Source organism: Trachypithecus francoisi, unplaced genomic scaffold, assembly GCF_009764315.1.
Source record: "Trachypithecus francoisi isolate TF-2019V2 unplaced genomic scaffold, Tfra_2.0 Lachesis_group2, whole genome shotgun sequence".
In the NCBI taxonomy this organism is placed as follows: domain Eukaryota; kingdom Metazoa; phylum Chordata; class Mammalia; order Primates; family Cercopithecidae; genus Trachypithecus; species Trachypithecus francoisi.
In genome coordinates, this window is record NW_022681465.1 from 152,144,517 (window position 1) to 152,158,598 (window position 14,082).

The 14,082-nt window shown below is 42.3% G+C and overlaps 1 protein-coding gene across 2 annotated transcripts in view; it reads left to right on the top strand.

Annotated features, from left to right (window-relative positions):
- Window positions 1-4,902: 4,902 nt before the first annotated feature.
- The window catches only part of NRG2 (neuregulin 2), a 271,056-nt gene continuing 261,876 nt past the window's right edge, over window positions 4,903-14,082 (top strand). For both annotated transcript variants that reach the window (XM_033181023.1, XM_033181026.1), the window contains exon 1: window positions 4,903-5,093. The gene's annotated coding sequence lies outside the window, so the exon portion shown is untranslated. The remainder of the gene's footprint in view (window positions 5,094-14,082) is intronic.

The following is a 14,082-nucleotide window of genomic DNA, read 5'->3' on the forward strand; positions in this document are numbered from 1 at the left end:
CAGAGAGGGGACACCGAGTCACGGCCACCCCCTCTCATGCGGGCCTGAGTCAGATCCAAACCCAAACCTAGACAGGCCCGCCCGCCACCCGGCTGGGTTGTCTCCTACCGCACAGCCCTGGCCGCTGAGGCAGGCAAGGAAGAGAGGTGGTGCGGTGGTAACCCTTAGCTGCAGAGGGGGCTACTGGGGATGAGGACGGGGCGCCGGCAGCAGTGGCGCGGAGCAGCAGACACCTAGCCTGTCCCTCCCCTCTCCCTCCTCTCGCTCCCGCCGCTCCCCCTCCCCGCACACACGGCAGTGGCTCTGGCCTCAGATGATCCCGCTCCCCCCTCCCCCCAACCGCAGCCCCGCACGGTCGGGCGGGCGGGCGCACTCACCGATGGGGGGAGCCCAACAGAGGACAGTAGACGCACCAGGGCTAGGGTGCCCGCAGTGCCTGTTCCCGTCGACTCTGCCCTTCCCCACATGCAACAATCAAAAAGAAACCCCACACTCACCCAAAAACCTGCAGCCAGTCCCCCTTGGGATCAAGACTGCCTGCCTGCCCGCCCGCTTCCCCCTCCTCCTCCTGAGATTTGGGGAAGGGGGCACCCTGCTCAGGGCTGAGCCCAGCCTGGGTTGCTGGCCAGCTCTGCGGATGAACCAGGCCCTGTGAGCATTCAGACCCTAGCCCACTCTTCTTCCTTTCTGGAAGGACCCAGAATGGAGAAGAAAACCAAGCAGGCTTTCGGAAATTCATGAGCTAAAAATGTCAGGAATTTCCTGGGAAACGCAGTTCCTTACGGGATTCATTAAAGCAGGTTCGCTTGCCCCTTTTACTCTTCCTCCCAGAAACTTCTGTCAAGGAGAGACCCACTCCCAAAAGTAAAACATTAAATGGTCGCTGGTTTTTATGCAGACAGCTAGGCTGCTGACCATTAATTAACCAGTGAGTCTTCGGACGGTGATAGCTAAAAGGGATCTTCTCTGGTGTTAGAAAGGTGCTCAGGAGTAGAGGAGGGGCTCAGAGATTAACTGATTTCTCTCTTACTAGACCTGATGTATAACCTAGGGCCTATTTCCAGATAGTATTGAGTGCTCGTACTCTCTCACTGCAGTCTGCAGCGCTGGCACTGTGGGGAAAGCTAAGGCCTATCTCCAGGGGACCCCCTGCCAATGCTCCCACACTCTCCCCCGTCACCTTCTACAGGCAGCTGAGAGGATACAGATCACACAGCTCTGCCCCTGGCTTTCTCAAGCACATATCGTTGCCTCTATCCTGAGAAAAGTATACCTGCTCCATTTGCAGGTTCTATTCCCATTGAGCATCTCCTTCTTCCCCCAAAAGTAAGGAGACTTGCCTCCCTCACTCTTAGCCGGAGAGACAACTGGGAATATGGTTGCCCAGCTTCTTAGAAAAGAGTGGACTAACGATCAAGAAACCAAGAGCAGCCTAGAGAATAAGCCTTGTTGATTCCCGAACCCTCAAAGCCCCCTTACCATATCCCTTCACCTCCTGAACAAACTTTCCTGCTAATTATTCATTCACAGCTTCCTTTTTCTCTTAGCAAGAACCCCATTCTACTCAGCATTAGCTGCTTCAGCCCTGGGCTGAAGTTTGCGACTTCCCACTGAAAAGAAACAAGAAGCACCTGGCCACCAAGGAGCAAACAGGCGCAGTCCTGTGCACCCGTCTCAGAACCACCCACCTATGCCAGTCGTCCCTGAAATGGCTCTCTGAAGGGAAGGCCCCACACCAAGAGATAAAAAAACCTAGTCTTTGGGTCCCATAAAGAACTTCCCCTTATTTGGGGGGCAACCTCTAGTACCCTGTAGTACTCTTTCCGTGTTGATTTTTTCTGCACTCCCTCCCCTGTCCCAAAGTCTATTGGGAAAGGGACACAGGAACTTTTGAAGCACTTTCAACTGCACAGAAATACATGTGTGAAGAAGCAGTAGCTCCTCCATACTCAAACAGTAGCAATCAGGACCCTGGATAGACCCCAGCCTCTCCAGGGACAAAAAGGCTGAGTAGCAGGCTCTCCACAGAGAATGGTGTGGGGCATTATGCTTCACTTGTAAACTGAGGTTAAGATCTGGTATAATCCGATCTAGAAGGGCTGCTGCTCTTCCTCAAGAGTTTACCTCTAGTCAAACCAAGCCCCTGCCCCCTAATGAGAACTCAAGGCAGCAAAAAGGCCAATGAGAATACGATGAGGGCCCCACCCACCCCCTGCCAGTCCCTGCCTTTCCTCTGTGCTGACTGCTGCCCCCAGGACGGAAGACTAAGACTCGAAACTGCCCACGTTCCTATCCCTACTTCCAGTCTAAATTTTCTTGCCCTCCGTCCTAGACATCTATATACAGGGATTCCGAAGTGATCTGAGTTTGGAAGTGCCCTGTTTTTCTGAAAAAGTGACTGCCACCAAGAACTGACTTCTTAGTTCCCCAGCGCAGAGGCAACTGATGAAGTTTCTAGACAGAACACAAGTTGAATATCATTTGTACACTTAAACTGGGAATTTTAAGCTCAAATCAGCAAATGACTGGGACCTAGATCTCTCCACATAAATGTGTACTTATTTTATTCTATTCATTATATATGTATAAAACTTTTGCCCTTATATGCCAGCTTCTCTCCCACTTTATAAGAGTATCTAAAAAGCAAACAAGATTAACAATGCCATTTCCGAAATCATTCAGTGATAAATAGGATTTTAGCATATTTTCACTACTGAAACGAGAGTGAATTTCAGAGTAAGCCTGTAAGTGTGGGCTTTTTCTCAGACTAAGGAGGTGAAAGGCAGCTTTCCTTGGGCTATAGTGTACAGTAGCCTTAAAAGGCAATCTGGGAGAAATGAATATAAACTTCCCAAAAAGTCTTAAAACAAAAAGTTTAAATAAAACTTCACAGTTATATTTGCATTTTAACACTGAAAAGTCATTAGAAAATAAGTGGATTTTAAGACTTCTAACCATTCGTTAATTATCTAAACAATATACTAACTTCGTGAATGAAAAGTCTGTTCTAGTATCCAGATGTTTGAATTTGTTACTGTAAAACAAATAGTTGTAAAACTAAATGTATAATTTCATTACAATGTAGGAAAGACAAAAGGAAAACGAAATATACAGCAAATTAATATGCAGCAAAAATCCATGTTAATGAAAAACTTGTGAAAAAGTAAACATTTCCTTTCTCCTCAAAATATGCTTACATTTTAAAGACAATGTCTCTAGATTTCTTGAGCCCTTTTATTATTAATACAACAGACACATTTTAAAGAGAATAGAGACTGCTTTATTTTTAATCCCACTGTCTCTATGTATTTAACAAACTCTTACCAACAAAAAATTGTGCGCAAAGAAATATACATTAGGCAGAACAAAAAGGAAAAAAAGCTTTAATTTTCTTCAGCCTGAACTACAGGTGATTCTGAAATAATCTAATTCAGCTTTGGTTTTATAAAGTAAAAATCAACACACATTTATAAAATAGACTTGGAAAGAGGTTGTCTACCTCTGGGTAGTAAACCCTTCTGATTATAGAGCTCCTAATAGAAACAATATGTTGATTAATATTTTACAAAATCACAAATTTCCAAAATAATGAACATTAGAGCTTGTGTTTTCAAGTGATACTTAGGTTAAATACCAGTCTTAAACCAGACATCTTCAATATCCAAATCATTAAAACTAACTGGGATGTTGTACTGTAAATGTTCAAAGTGGAGGAATTAGCCATTTCTTCTCATGACTATCTACCAAAAAAATTGAGAAACTCAAATACATCTTAACATTTAACAACAACAACGACTAATAGTAACAGCATTTCCCAGATCGTTCTTTAAAAGCGTATCCCTTTTCTACAGTTCACTTAATCTTGAAAATCATGCCTCTTCAATGCTATTTTAATGTTTAGGATTAAAGATATGAAGTAAACATTTAAAATATGAAGAGAACAATCCACTTGATAAAAATCCTCGCATTTCCAAAATGTTTTCATTTTAAGCATTTGCAGAAGAGTTAAATAAACGTAGCAGACATTCTAAATTCGATAAAAGATTCAGAGAACCCGACATTTTATGTACTCCAAAGGTCCAAACAGAACCGATGTAAATGTCAATAGCTGTCTCCCTTCCGGCTGATACTTAAATGGTTTTACTAGTACTCAAAGCAATGAAATCAGCAACTCTCTCTCCACACTCTAGTCAACACTCCAATTTCCAAAGCCGCAATTCGCAAACGTCAGTTGGGCGGGGGCGGTGGGAGATCTTGAAGTAATCCAAAAATTTCCTTTCCCCTTTGACAGTCCACCAAAAGATGTCAAACCAAATCCAGCCTATTGTAAAGCTCTGGGACCTCCCTTCCAAGGACACCGAACACAAACATAGACACCGCTGCGAAAAGCTGTCCAAAAGCGCCTGGCCGGCCAGAAATGTAAGGAGCCCAGACCAAAACGAATTAGAACCCTCAACAGAGGGTCCCGCCGACACCGCGGAAAGGAAGGTGGCATTTATTCCGGGGTAGACAGCTACGAACCAGAGTTACCCCAGCCAGTCTCTTGGGCCTCTCCAACCCAAGTTCAGGTTTATGGCAGATATATTGGTTGGGTGCCTTCCCCTACAAACATCACAGCCCGCCTCCGGGTCCCACCGCCGCTCACAGAGAAGACCCCTCAGCTTCACATCCGTTCCTTTTGCCCTCGGACAAAGGCAGAGGAGCTGTGGAGCTGACCCAGCGCTGTCGGGCAGTAAAAATGCCTTGTTCGGGCCACCCATCTTTGGGCCTGGCTTCATCTGCGATGTCAGCACCAAAGGGTTTTTTTGGTTGTTGTTTTGTTTTGTTTTCTGGTTTTGTTTTTACAACGCATCCTGGGCGGGTGTATGCATTTGGTGGTGGTGGGGTGGGGGCAGCCGAACAGAGGAGGGGTTGGCAGTGAAGCCTGGGTTACAGAACTCTCCTTCCTCTCCCTCCTTCCACTGTTGCCGTGCAGGGAGTGTCAGCCACGTCTAGCGCACAGTCCCAGGCCCCAAGGCGAAGGCGGCCAGGGGAAATGGGGCTCAGGGATTGCTAAGCAAACGCATCACTGGTGGTCTCCAGCACCTGCGGAGGTAGGATCGTCTCTTTTCTTAAGGGGCGTGTTATTTTGTTCTCTTTTGGAAGTAGGAGGGGGTTCATTCGTTTCTCGCTGCGGGGGGTGGGGGAGAACGTTGCTGCACCGCCTGGGTCTCCAAGAGGGAGGGTGCGGGGATGTCTGCAATGGTACTATAATTATTCCTGTGCTGAGAGGGCAAGTAGAGGGGACGGGGCGGGCGGCACCTCGAGCTGTGGCAGTGGCAGCAGGGAAGGTCGCGAGGGGCTTACCCGGGCGGGCGGGCGGGCGCTGTCCTGCCGCAGGTGAGGGAGGGCGCAGGCTGGCGGGAGGGAGGGCGCGCGCGAGGCAGGCGCGAGGAAGGGGGAGGGGAGGAGGGCGCGCGCGCGCACACCTGTCCTGGACAGCGGCGCTAGCCGAGCTGCGCCTCACTTGGGCTGTGCGGGCTAAGGAGGAAGGAGGGCGGGCTGGCAGGCGGGGGCGGGACGCCGAGGGGAGGAGGAGGAGGCGGCTCGGATGGCTGGCTCGGCTCTCGCTCGCTCTCCCTCCCGCGGGCAAGTCCGGCGCACACCCTGCTTCTCCCGCTCACTCACAGCCCCCTTGGCTCTCCCTCCTCCTCCTCCTTCCCCTGCGGGATCCGCTCGCCGCCGCCGCCGCCGCCGACGGCAAGTCGTGGCAGCCAGACGTCGGCGCGTAACCCGGCGCTCCGTGCGTGACTCCAGGCGACGTCAGCGCGCGCTCCGCGTTCCCCATCCCTCCTCCCAACTCCGTGGCTCGCGCCCTTCGCTCTCGCGTCCCTCGGTTTTAGCTGCCGCCGCGGCGGCCGCCGAGCGCGCTCTTTCCGCCCCCCTCGCGCGTGAGCGCGCCCTCTCGGCTGCGGGCGCGTCAACATTCCGCGGCCCAGGCCTTGAGGCGCGTCTGAGGAGGGGGCTGTCTGTGGCCTCTCCGCCCACACTTCCTCCACCCACCGCCCGCAGCGCCCAGAAGGACCTATTACTTGTTGGGCTTCTGAAGGCCGAAGCCAGGCTCAGGCGGGGATAGAACTCTGAAGGGCCTGCGCCAGCTCCAACTTAGGGCCCTGTGCATCGTTGCGGCTGCCGCTACCGCCCGATCACGCCGCACCCCCGCCCCAGCTCCGCCCGTGTCTCTGAGGAGGCAATAGGCCTTTCATCTCCCGGGAAGGTCTCACCTTGGCCCTCAGACACCCGCCGAGAGGGGTTGTAAGGAGAGAGTTAACATAGAGAAGAGGGGCTAGACCACTTTTCAGGCTCTGGCCCCAGGAATCCTTGACAGGAAGCGTGGGGTTGATGCCCAGCCTCCCACGCAGTGTAATATGTTGAAGCCGGGCCCCTTTGAGGGAATGCGACTTTCTTGGGCCGAGGGGGAAAGGGTAAAAGTTAATTTTCCTAAGTTGCTACGCAAGGGCTAAATGTGAAATTATAAAATGCCCTTTAAGACAGTCTTCTTGAAATCGTATCAAGTTAGACAAGATTTTTGGTGCACGGTAACGCTTTCCCTCGCTTTCTATGCTGTCACATTTCCATCCTGCAACACTGAGTACGTAGATGGAACGTGGATCAGCTCATAACTGCAGCAAAATAAAAACTGCCTTTATCATCTTTATCAGTATTTAAATAGACCTCGGAGAAGTCCAACTGTGATTTAGGAAAACGTAATCATTGCCTCAGCCTATTTAACTGTATTTTGTTTTGAAGTTACTTTGCAGATACACCCTTTATTAGGCAATGGTAGACTTTTAAACTCACTTGTTAGAGGACCTTTTCTAGAAGCATATCTAGTTGAGCCTGCGAGGCAAGTAGGACTAAGGTATAATTAATCCCATTTTACAGATGGAAACTGAGTCATCAAAATGTAGTCAGTTGTTCAGCGTTGTGAGGAGTCTATCACTGATAGAGGGAAAACTCTAAGGTATATTATTGCCTGCTTTATTCAGTAAACCAGAAATCTCTCAATTGTTTTCTTCCAAGTTTCTTTTGCTGCCCCCTTTTAGTGTTGTAGGCAGTGCCTGATGGCTGAGAAGAATCGCAGAGGACTAGAAAAGGTTTTGAGTCTGAAATTTTCTGCCACAGAGAATTAGAGCTCAGAAATAAGTTATTGCGAAACAATTCAACTTCCCTGTTAACACACAGCAACAACATCATGCTTATTAATTCCCAGCTGGAGGTGAGAAAATGAGACTGGCTTAAGGGTGATGGGTCATTTCCTTTGAATTGCTTCTTTATATTCACCTCATCTTTAGGTGGCAGCACTACTATATAAATATCCTTGGAAGTACAATCTTCTGCAACTTAGTATCCTAAAGGATATTCTGTCCTAAATGTTTCCAACTGTATTGTGGAGATTAAAAGCTGGTGATTTTATGATATAAAATCATAGCTGAGAATTAGAAAACTTGGAAGTTCTAGAGGAAAAACGGAAAGGCTATCAGAGACATTAATAAAATACATGGAGCTACGGCGGGAAAACGTTAGAAAGTTTCAAGAAAAAAGTTTTTTAGGTGTTTGAGGAGCAAGTAGCATCTCTTTAAACCTTGTCTTTTATTGAAACATAGCAGAAGATAACCTTCCAAAGCAAACCATCCCTTCTCAGTACTACATATTTATCAAGCATTTACAGGTTTGAAGTTGCTAGTTATATAGTTGCCTGTACTCAACTGTAATTTTAAAATTCAGATGCAGTTTTTCCTAATTAACAGCATCAAGCTTATGAAAATTCCAAGTAAGACTTTATTGTTGACCCTTGTTGAAGAGAACTCTACTTGGCTTCTTTCCTGGCTTTCCTAACTTGTTCACATCCAAGATAAACTGCCATCATTCAGGCTTACAGATGTGGGAAGACAAGCTGAACCAAATGTAAAACGGTAGCAATTTACAGGTAATTCTATATCTTAATTTCTCCCACATTTTTAGGTTAAGAAATTGTGATATATGGGGGTTATTTGGATCAAGTGTTTTCTAAGTAGAACTTTGTCATAATTAATTTTGTGTATTTATAGTAGTTATCTGTGTCCCTTTATCCAAGCAACCCAATACAATTGAATTTATATTCATTTAAAAATAGACTCCATTTGATTTACCGTGTAAATACAACCACCAAGGAATATAGAGGTATGACAATCAGGAGTGAGAAATAAAAGTGTTTCTGGATAGAGGATGAAGTGTTAATAGTCTTTCTTCATGGCAGCTTCCATCATTCTCAAGTCAAACTTGGAGGAGGAGTCTCAAGCAAATTGGTAGTACTCAAACTCTGCAGTATTATGTTAAGATTTTTAAGCTCTCTGGTGCCAACAAATCATGCAGCCTGGGGGCCTTTGCTCCAAACTTCTGCCAACTCCATTTTGGCAGTAAAATGTTCTGTTGAACAAAGTTTGCACGTGTTTAGGGTGCGAAGTGGTTCCTCAGGCATTTATCTGGTTTTATTCCAGTTTAGGGACTTGAAGACAAGGGTCAGAAGTGTGAGACTTGTAGAGTTGATATGTGCACTGAAACAGACTATAGTAGCAATCTTGAATTTTTGCTTTAAGCAAGGACAGCTTTTTCTTTGGAGATGTTAGAGTAGTTAAAGTGAATCCTTTAGTTTACTCCTTAAATGCTAACATGATATTGAATTGGTTTTCATAATCAGGTAAGCAGAACCCTCTCTGTTGAGGGGATAAAGCTGGGGAACATCATTTCTCATCCTCCTAACTACACCACCACCAAAATGTGTTTATCCAGATGAAACTCACTAAACAATAACTTGAGAGCAAAGGGACCAGTAATTATTTAGACTTGATCTCATTTGTCAAATTTTATGTAACTATGAGTCTCTGATCTTTTTTAGTATCAGTTGTCTGGCTTCATCTTTTTGACCCATCTCCTCCCATTCTGGAATCATTGGTTAACAGCACCTGAGCCAGATGTGTGTGCTAATTTGTTTTATTCCAAGGGTTCCTCTTCCTATAGAAAATGTATACAATCTCAATTTCCATTTTTTTCAAGTAATTCTCATAGAAAATCTTTATAGAATCTGGGATAACAGTTTGAAAGTCATTAAGTACTGTTGAAGCATATGTTTCTTTATCATTTAAGAGTAATGGCAAGAATAAAATACCAAAATAAAAGTAACATGTTGAAATGATACTGTTGTCTTACATTTACCATAATCAGCAAAATGTAAATTTGTAGGCTACAAGTATGACAATTTGAAAATGGTAGTTATTCTTGATACTTTTGCAGAGTGTGACCTAAATTCTTATTTGCACCTTTATTTTCTTTCCTTGTTTTTAAATGTAATTCAGATGTCAGAACTAACATGTAGATGAACTTAGAGATGGAGAAGAAAGCTGAGTTTTTCCAAAGAGTGAATGTATCTGAACTGGATAGCACTATTGAACTTTGTTGCATATTTTATGGTAGTTCTAAAACTCCTTTGCTTGCTTACTTTTAAATGCAACGTGTTGCTGTACATACATACAACCAGACACCAGTGCCTTCTGAGGCTAATCCAGGCCATTTTTATAACCTAATGCACTAGCACTTTGCAATTAGATGAAGAAGGACAGTGAGATTTCTTTCTGTGGTGATTAAAATGTGTCGGGAAGAAATCAAGACAATACTCCAAGTGAAAAATATAAAGTCAGTTATTTCTTTAATATTTCGTGTTATAGTAATCATTTTTATCTTTTGAGCATACTTTTTTTGTCTACTTAAATACTCAAACAAAATACTCAAAATTAATTATTAAATGTAAATGTAACCACAATGAGATATCATCTCATCCCAGTTAAAATGGCTTTTATCAAAAAGAGAATAATGAATACTGGTGGAAGGATGTGGAGAATGGGGAACCCTCATACACTGTTGGTGGGAATGTAAATTAGTACAGCCACTATGGAAAACTGTATGGAAGTGCCTCTGAAAACAAAGTAGAACTACCATATGATCCAGCAGTTACGTTAGTGGGTATATATGCAGAAGAAAGGAAATCAACATATCAAAGAGGTAGCTGTACTCCCATGTTTATTGAAGTCCTATTGAAATAGTCAAAATATGGAATCAACCTAAGTGCCCATCAGTGGATGAATGGTTAAAGAAAATTGATTCATATGCAATGGAATATTATTCAGCCATAAAAAAAAATGAAATCCTGGCCGGGTGCAGTGGCTCATGCATGTAATCCCAGCAGCTACCTCATGAAGACAGAGAGTAGATTGGTGGTTACCAGAGGTTGAGAAGGGGAGAGGAGAAGAGGGATGAAGAGAGGTTGATTAATGTAAATATACAGTTTGATAGTGATAAATCAGTAGGGTGGCTATAGTTTATAACAATCTATTGTATGTTTCAAAATAGCTAAAAGAGAATAATTCAAATAACATAAGACAAAAATTTAAGATGATAGATATCCCAATTACACTGATTTGATCTTTACAAATTGTATGAATGTATTAAATTATTAAATGTAGCCCCAAACTATGTACAAGTATTTTGTATCAATAAAAAATAAAATTTAAGATAAAGTAAATGTAATGATTAGCTTATATTTCCTAGATAGGAAATATTTACTTAATAAGTATGTATATGATGAGTTTTTTTATATTACTATAAAAATAGACATCTTACATAAACATGTTACGCTTGGTATTTAGATGGCTCTTTTTTTTCTGGCCTTGAACTTCTGGAAAGTAGGTATGGCCTGCTATGTTAGGACTAGTTCTTGGAATCCTTTGTTGTTTTTCAGTCAGCCTTATTTTCTTGGGTCATGTTTTGAAAATATTTATCAAATGTCTATTTACCAGATACTGTTCTAGATGCTTGAACAAAATGAAATTTCTGCTGTCATAGAGTTTCCAGTCTATGCACGACAGATAATAAACAAATGTATAATATAATGTTAGTTAGTAATACGTGCTAAAAAGAAGAAGAAAATAGGAAAGGGGAAAGAGAGTTTCCATGTGATTGTATGTGAAAATGTCTGTGCAAGCTGCTCACCGAGTATTTTAAATAGAGTGATCAAGGAAGCCTCTCTGAAGAAGTAACATTTGAACAGAGATCTGAAATAGTCAGTCATGGGAACATACAGGGAGATGTTCCAGGGAGGCATTGTGGACAATTTATGTCACAAAAAGTCACACAAGTGTAAGCCAAGTAATATCCTGTATGATAACTATATATACATTTTTTTGTTTTTTCTTAAGTGAAAAAGAAACTTACTAGGTTTTCTGAGTATTCATTAGGTTTTCAGAAAAGTTTTTCATTTAATATCATTATTGCTGTATATTTCCCTTAATGATTATTCTGTTATTTAATAAATAAGATTTATGGCTCTACAGATACAGCTTCACAATCCCTTATCTGTAATTCCAAAATACAAAAAAATTTCTTAATTCATTTAGTGGCAAAATCTGAACTGACATGAATCTGTTTAAAATTATCCTTTATGGGCTAGGTGTGGTGGCTCATGCCTATAATCCCAGCACTTTGGGAGGCCAAGGCAGGAGGATCTCTTGAGGCCAGGAGTTTGAGACCAGCCTGGCCAACATGGTGAAACCCCATCTCTCCTAAAAATACAAAAATTAGCTGGGTGTGGTGGCACATACTTGTGGTCCCAGCTACTTGGGAGGCTGAGGCATGAGAATCACTTGAATCTAGGAGGCGGAGGTTGCAGCAAGCTGGGATCATGCCACTGCACTCCAGTCTGGGTGACAGAGCAAGACTCTGTCTCAAAAAAAAAAAAAGTATTCCATTTAGTGTGACTATTGATACATTTCATTGTAGCAACATTAGTGTGTTTGATGAAGGGTTGCTACATATTAAGTAAAATACAGATAATACAATGTATTGTGCCCTAAAATATAAGAAAATTAAATCCAGAAACACATGTGTTCCCAAGGATTTTGGATAAGGGATTGTAGATCTGTGTCAGATTTCTTCTTGATTTTCTGATTAAATGTTATCGTCGTTAATCTTTAGATACATTGTTTTTAGAAGTATGATGCTATATAGTGCCCTTATTATATACTGACACTGCATAAGCACTCTTTATATATTAGCTAATAAAATGCTAACAACAACCTTATGAGTAGATTCTATTATTCCCATTTTATAAATGAGAACACTGAGATGCAGAGATTAAGACACCTGCCCAAATCACAGTTACTAAATAGCAGAGCTAGAACCCAGACAGTCTTCCTCCACAGCTTGCACAGTCTAAACTAACTCTGCCATTCCCTTCTCCTCCCCTTTCCCCCACCGCATGCCTATAGTATTTATGTTTAACTTACTTTGAAGAAGTTTTGAGTATCAGCCCTTTCCAAGAGCATGATTTTTACATCTACTTTGAAATACCAGACATCAACATTTTACATTTTATTTACAAATTGGTATCTTTCAATATTTTTTAAAATTTTATTTGTTCCTACTCTAATTTCAGCCATTTCTGTTTCCAGTTGAAGTTGGAGATTTACTTATCCTCATTCTTGATCTGATAAGTTTTCACGCTAACGTTAGCTTTTGCCATCTTTTTCCTTTCCTCTGAATATCTTTGGATAATTATGAGGCACTTGCTTTACTGTTGTGGCTTTGTCAGATGTCATATCACATCAGAAATTTGGATCTACTAGGATGTACAAGGAACTCAAACATCTCAACAGCAAACAAACAATCCAGTTTAAAAATGGGCAAATTATCTGAACAGACATTTCTCAAAAGAAGACATATAAATGGCCAAGAAATATATGAAAAAATGCTCAACATCACTAAGCATCAGGGAAATGCAAATCAAAACCACAATGAGGTATCATCTCACCCCAATTAGGATGAAGAGACAAAAAAGATGACAAATGCTGATGAGGATGCAGAGAAAAGGGAACTCTTCTATCCTGGCAGGTGTGTAAACTGGTAGAGCTACCATGGAGAACAGTATGGAGGTTTCTCAAAAAACTAGAAATAGAACTACCATATGATCCAGCAATCCCACTACTGGGCATTTATCCAAAAGAAAGTATATCGAAGAGACAGCTGCACCCCCATATTTATTGCAGCACTATTCACAATAGCCAAAATATGGAATCAACCCATAAGTCCAACAACAGGTGAATGAATAAAGAAAACGTAGTGTTTATATACACAATGAAATACTATTCAGCCATAAAAAAGAATGATATCCTGTCATTTGCAGCAACATGGATGGAAATAGAGGACATTATGTTAAGTGAAATAAGCCAGGAACAGAAAGTTAGACACTGCATGTTCTCACTCATATGTAGAAGCTAAAAAAAGTTCATCTCACAGAAGTAAAAAGTAGAACAGAGGATACTAGAGGATGGGAAGGGTAGGGGGAAGGGAAAATAGGGAAAGATTTGTTAAAGGATGTAAAATTACGACTAGATAGGAGCAATAAGTTCTAGTGTCCTACAGCACTGTAGGGTGACTATAGTTAACAGTAACACTTAGTTTCAAATAGCTAGAAGGAGGATATTGAATGTTGCCAACAGAAAAAAAGACAATTGTTTGAAATGATAAATATGTGAATTACCCTAATCTGATCATTATACTTTGTATGTATAGAAACATACATAATTATAAATTTACATACAAAATTATAGATATATATAATTATGTGTCAATTAAAAAATAAAATTTAAAAATTTAGATCTAGTTTGCTCAGCAGAAGCACCTGTTAAGTGAAACCCTGTAGGTTTCTCTCACTTAATGAGTCACATTATTTGTTTCAGATCACTTTGTTTTAGGCATATTAAATCTGTGTTTTTGAGTTGGAATTGATTTTATTTTCATTGGTTTGCCCTTAGGTAAGGGTTCTTCCATAAGCAATCAGAAACTGAGGTAAGTTGGAGATGGTGGCTCACGCCTATAATCCCAACACTTTGGGAGGCTGTGTTGGGAGGATATTTGGAGCCCAGGGGTTTGAGACCAACTTGAGCAACCTAGCGAGACGTTATCCCCTAAAAAAAGTTTTTTGTTTTGTTTGTTTGTTTGTTTGTTTTGAGA